The sequence below is a fragment of the Mesoplodon densirostris genome, chromosome 11 (assembly GCF_025265405.1).
Source record: "Mesoplodon densirostris isolate mMesDen1 chromosome 11, mMesDen1 primary haplotype, whole genome shotgun sequence".
Classification (NCBI taxonomy): domain Eukaryota; kingdom Metazoa; phylum Chordata; class Mammalia; order Artiodactyla; family Ziphiidae; genus Mesoplodon; species Mesoplodon densirostris.
Window position 1 is genome coordinate 60,304,907 of NC_082671.1, and position 6,092 is coordinate 60,310,998.

Consider the following 6,092-nt stretch of genomic DNA (forward strand, 5'->3'; position numbering starts at 1 on the left):
GCACGCCCTTCGTCGCTCCCTCCCGCCCGCCCTCAGCCCGCCCCAAGTCACCTCGTGACACGCCCTGCGACACCCCGCCGCCAGCACACCTCGACGCCAGGACACCGCGGCAGCGCGAGCCGGGGGGGGAGGGGAGGAGGGGAGGACCTGGGAGGAGGGAGGATCCGGGGGGAGGGGAGGAGGGCGGACCCGGGAGGAGGGCGAAGGGGACGGCGGGGAAGCTGGTTGGAGGAGACAAGATGGTTTGACTAAGAGGCTCGGGTTGGGGGAGAATGGGGCTGCGGTTTGGTTTTTTTGGGGTGGGGGCAGGTGAGAAGCGGACTCGTGGGGATGGGGGATCCGTTCGTATGGTGAGAGCTTAAATGAGGAACTTGCTGTGGGGAAGTCGGTCCGCAGACCTCTAATTAACTGACTTTGGGGTGTGGGGTGGGACGGGGCCTGGTGGAGTGGTGGGTGCAGCCCCAGGAGCTGCGCTGACGTCCCAAGGAATCAGAACAGAAGAGCTGGGGTCCCAAGCCTGGCTCTGAGTGATTCAGACTGAGACTGGGCGGCGCGTGGACTAGGGCTGGAGGAGCTGTCCACGTCTGGGTGCTGATCAGGGCTGGTCGGAGCTGTCCCACAAAGGGTGCTGATTGGGCCCACGGAGATTTCTCCCTAAAACGTGCTGACTGGGACTGGAGGAGCTGTTTCCCCGACGGGTGCTGATCAGTGCTGGGCAGAGGCAGCTGCCCAAGGAGTGCTGATCCGGGCTGGACTCACAAAGAGTTGTGACCCAAACTTCCCAGATTTCCTTTCTATCCCGAGTCTTGTCATCAAACCGATTAACTTGGACATCCACATAAGTGACCCATCCAACACCCTTGACTCCTGATCAAGTCTGACGGTCTATGATCCACTAATGGTACACCTAGTACAAAACACAAAATCGACTGGACTTACGTGGGAAAACTGAAATAGCAACACACTCTCAGCAATCCTCATGACAGATGAATCCTAAAACGTCAGAGGATACTTTCTGACAATTTTCTCATAGATTAGAAAATAAATAAATGCAAACCTTCTATCTTTTACTCTACTCACATAGCACCGAAATCACAAACAAAATAAAAATGCCAGTAGCTAAAACTGAAAAATGAAAAGCTTGAGAGGGACTTCCCTTGTGGCCCAGTGGGTAGGACTCTGTGCCCACAGTGCGGGGGACTGCGGTTTGATGCCTGGTCAGGGAACTAGATCCCGCACGCCATAACTAAAGAGTTCACATGCCGCAATGAAGACCCTGTGTGCTGCAGCTAAGGCCAGGCGCAGCCAAAATAAATAAATAAATATTTTTTAAAAGAAAGAAAAGCTTAAGAGCCACACCTTGTTGGGAATACTGTCATAACCAGTAACTTCACCACCTCCTGAATCTTGATTTTAAGCCTCCAATTCTCTGATGATTGCCTCCTATTTTTCTCGCTTTCTTATGGTATTACCATGACACTCACAATTCTCTGACTCCATAAGAAACGTATTCCAGGGAATTCCCTAGCGGTCCGGTGGTTAGGGCTCCGTACTCTCACTGCCAAGGGCCCAGGTTCGATCCCTGATCGGGGAACTAGGATCCCACCAGCTGCACAGCACGGCCAAGGGAGAAAAAAAAGAAAGAAACTTATTCCAGGTACTATTGCTGTGTAGCAAATTACCACCAAATTTAGAGAATGAAGACAACCACTTTACTCTGCTTACAGTTTGGGGGTCCTACGTTTGGGAAGGACTCCAATGGGAAGCTCTTGTCTGGGGTTTCTCATGCAGTTTGGTTACAGCTGGAGGTAAGCTGGGCTGGATGTCTAAGATGGCTCACTTGCAAAGTTGACAGTTGGTACTGACTGTTGACTGGGAGCTCAGCTGGGGCTGTCAACCGGCACCTACACCTGACCTCTCCAGCATAGAAGTCTCAGGATAATTGGACTTCTTACATAATGGCTAGCTTCTCCCAGAGTGACTGTACTAGGAGGACCAGGGGTCAGCTGCATGGCCTTTTCTGATTTAGCCTTGGAAGTCATATGGCTTCCTATTGGTCAAAGCAGTCACGATCCCATCTAGATTCAAGAGAGCAGTCACAGACCCACCTCTTAATGGGACGAGTGTCAAAGAACTGGGGGACCATGTTATAAACCCAACACAGATCTCCAATCCATTGATCCTCCCACTCCTTTTTTTAACATTCACTTTTTAAAAAATAAATTTGTTTATTTTATTTATTTATTTTTGGCTGCATTTGGTCTTCATTGCTGCGCGCAGGCTTTTCTCTAGTTGTGGCTAGTGAAGGCTACTCTCCAGTTGCGGTGCACAGCCTTCTCATTGCGGTGGCTTCTCTTGTTGCGAAGCACGGGCTATAGGAGTGTGGACTCAGTAGTTGTGGCTCTGCGGCTCGTGGAATCTTCCCAGACCAGGGCTCGAACACGTGTCCCCTGAGTTGGCAGGCAGATTCTTAACCACTGCGCCACCAGGGATGCCCGATCCTCCCACTTTTCTCATTGCCAACTCAAGTTCCTTGCTTTAAATTAAACTCCTTTCTGGAATCATCAAGTTCTTCTCTTCTGGATCATTTCCAACAGCAAACAAGCATAATCTAGTGTTAAAAATAAATGGTATATTCTCATCTCTGTTCATAAAAGTGATCCAAAGCCATGGGGTTTTCAGTACTGTTACGCCTTAAAGGAAAGGACAGTTAAAATGTCCTTTTGGTTTAAGAAAGAATGCTTACAAATAGTTATACCTTTTGGAAAACAGATTTCTACCAATGAGGAAAACTATTATGACAATGAATCGGACTTGAAGCTTTTTTGTAAAGGGATCGTTATGAGGAAATAATAACAATCTCTGAAATCTAAATGTCTAGCTTTTTGCTTCGTTGCAGCCAAGAAAGCAAGATGGGTCACCCGCAGCTCTACTGGAGCCATCGGAGAAAATTCGGCAAGGTTCTCATTCTTGCCACGTCTGCTCAAACCGGCCTGGTCTGATCTGGAAATACGGCCTCAATATGTGCCACCAGTGTTTCTGCTAGTACGCGAAGGATATCGGCTTCATAAATGAAGCTGGACTAAGTGAACTTCCTTGAATGTGTCATCGAGGACATCTACCCTATGCAGAAACAATGCAAGCCCTTTGTATATAAAATGAAAATGTTAAAACTTCCCTCAAAATAATAAATAAATGTCTTAAAAGACTCCTTTTGCATGAAGTACATTCTTCAGAATTTTCCTTATTGAGAGCTTTGGGAGGTAAACTCTCAGTTTGTCTAAAAATGTCTTTATTTTGCCCTATCTCCTGAAAGATGTTTTTACTGGATATAGAATTCTATGTCAGGTAGTTCATTTCCATCATCACCCAGTGTCTTCCTCTGAATTCCCTTGTTGCTATGAGAAGCCACCTCTCTGTCTGCCACTTCCTTGAAGGTAATTTCCCTTTCCTCTCCAGCTGCATTTAGGAGTTCTTTCCCTGACTTTGGTGCTCTGATGTTTCGATGCGGTGTATCTAGGTGTGGTGTATTTATTTTTTCTGGCTGAGGTTCACAGAGCTTCTTCACTACATGATTTCTCTTTCATCAGTTTAGAAATTTCATAGCCATTATCTCTTCAAATATCGCCTCTGCTCCGTTCCATCTCTCCTCTTTCTGGGACTCCAACAGATTCATGCTGGATGGACCTTCTCATTCGAGCCTCCATATTTCCTAACCTTTCTTTCATGTTTTCCATCTCTATGTCCTTCCAGGCAATATTCAGGTTAATTTATTCACATTTATCTTTTAGTTCACTAACTCTGTCTTTAACTGTTTATAATCTGCTCTTAAAGCTGTATACTGAGTTTTAAATTTAGTTAAAATTAAAATTCAATTAACATTTTTACTAAATTAAAACTTTTATTTTAGAACTTCCATTTGGAAATTCTTCTCAAGCTGCTTGATTATTCATTATAGTTTTTGTAGTTTCTGCACATATTTTCAAACTTGCCTTTTATTACTATATTGAACATAGGCATTTTATAATCTGTTTGATAATTTCATTATTTGAAATGTGCTATCTGTGGTTACTGCTGGCTTGCTGCCATGATTTCTCATTATCTTTCTGTTTAATTACCTTTTTTAACTTAGAGGTGCTTGTTAGCCTTGACATTGTATTTATGGAAAACTCTGAGGCCTAAGAAGAAAGTGAGTACCTGCAGAGAGAATCTCTGTTTGCTTCTACCAGGCACCTATAGAATTACAAACCTGAGATCATTCTATATTTAATGCCTACTGAGGTTTCTTGGACCACCCTGACTGTATGAATTTGAGCTGCAACTCATGTGAGGACCAGCTTCTTGTTCTAAATTTTCAGCATCTCTTTCTCTATCTCTGTCTCTGTGTCTCTGCCTCTGTATCTCTGTCTGTCTCTGTCTCTGTCTCTGTCTCTCTCTCTCTCTCTCTCTCTCTCTCACACACACACACACACACACACACACACACACAACTTCGCTTTGCCCCCAGATTCGAAGCTGTCAATTTTCTTCATTATCCTCAAAAGACAGAGCGTATCTCTACTTCATCCCTACACGGGGGGTTTAACCTTTCAATGTCTAAGCTTTGTAGAGGGTTGGTCTCTTATTAGGGGTCTCCTCCTGGGTGGGCTCTGTGCTTTATATCTGTTCTCTACATCTCAAAGATTACATATTAGTTTCCTAGGGCTGCCATAAAAAATACCGCTAACTTGGTGGCTTAAAAAAACAGAAATTTATTCTCTCACAGTTCTGGAGTCTAGAAGCTCAAAATCAAGCAGACTGTTCTCTGCACAGTCAGCAGGCCATGCTCTCTCCAAAGATGCTAGGGAAGGGCTCTTTCTTGCCTTTTCCTAGCTTCTGGTGGTTGCTGGCTTTCCTCAGCTTACGGATGCATCACTTTAATCTCTGCTTCCATTGTCACGTGACCTTCTCTCCTATGTTTCTCTGTGTCCAAATTTCCCTCTTCTTATAAGGACAACAGTCATTGGATTAGGTGACTGGTGTCACCAACCTAATCTAGTATGACCTTATCTTAACTAATTTCATCTGCAAATACCCTATGTCTAAATAAAGTCACATTCTGAGGTTCTGAGTGGATATGAATTGGTGGGGGGGGGCACTATTCAACATGGCATAGGCTATAAAATCCCAAATCCAAGCTTTCTTGGTTCACCAAATGCCTTGATCAAAAGCAATGTGCAGTGCTCCACTTGTCCCACTGGGCTCCTGTCTTATTTAGTCCCTGTTTTCTTACTAGATCATCAATGATCTTAGAAAACACTTCTTTAGAAAATAGTTTATCCTGGATTTTTAACCATTTTCAGCAGGAAATTCTATGTAGGAATCTAGCTCACCATATTACATTTCCATTCATTTTATGAAGCTACAACGTGATAAGAATAGCTCAAGAAAATTAATAAATTATACGTCTATTTCTCTTACGAGCATGTGCAAAAGTCCCAACAAAATATTAGCTAATGAAATTCAACAGTTTATTTTTGTAAATGCATCCTTATTACATGGGTTTAACAGAGAAATCCAAGGATGTCTCAACATCCTACTTTCATTTTCAATGGTAATTCAACACATTCATGGACAAAGAGAGAAAAATTGCATGATCATCTCATGCAATGTGATTTTTTTTTAATAAATTTATTTATTTATTTATTTTTATTTTTGGCTGCGTTGGGTCTTTGTTGCTGCGCACAGGCTTCCTCTAGCTGTGGCGAGGCGGGGTTACTCTTCATTGTGGTGTGCAAGCTTCTCATTGTGGTGGCTTCTCTTGTTGTGGAGCATGGGTTCCAGGAACATGGGCTTCAGTAGTCAATGTGAATTTTATAACATTCAACAATTAATTACAATTTTTAAATGGCTTCCAGCCATCATGGAATAACAGCTATTGGACTTGCCCACCTGCCAAAGGGGGAAAAATCCAGAAAAGTAAACAAAACATTGGAAACAACTATTTTCAGACATTGGACAAAGGACAGCATAGGACTGTGATCCCTGAGAGAAAGGAAGCAAATTACATAAAGCCTATGATTGCCCTGGTTTTCCCTGGTTCTCCAAATGGA

The 6,092-nt window shown here is 43.8% G+C and overlaps 1 pseudogene; it reads left to right on the forward strand.

Moving 5' to 3' along the window:
* Window positions 1-2,912: 2,912 nt before the first annotated feature.
* LOC132499339 (small ribosomal subunit protein uS14-like) lies at window positions 2,913-3,100 on the forward strand (annotated as a pseudogene).
* The last annotated feature ends 2,992 nt before the right edge of the window (window positions 3,101-6,092 follow it).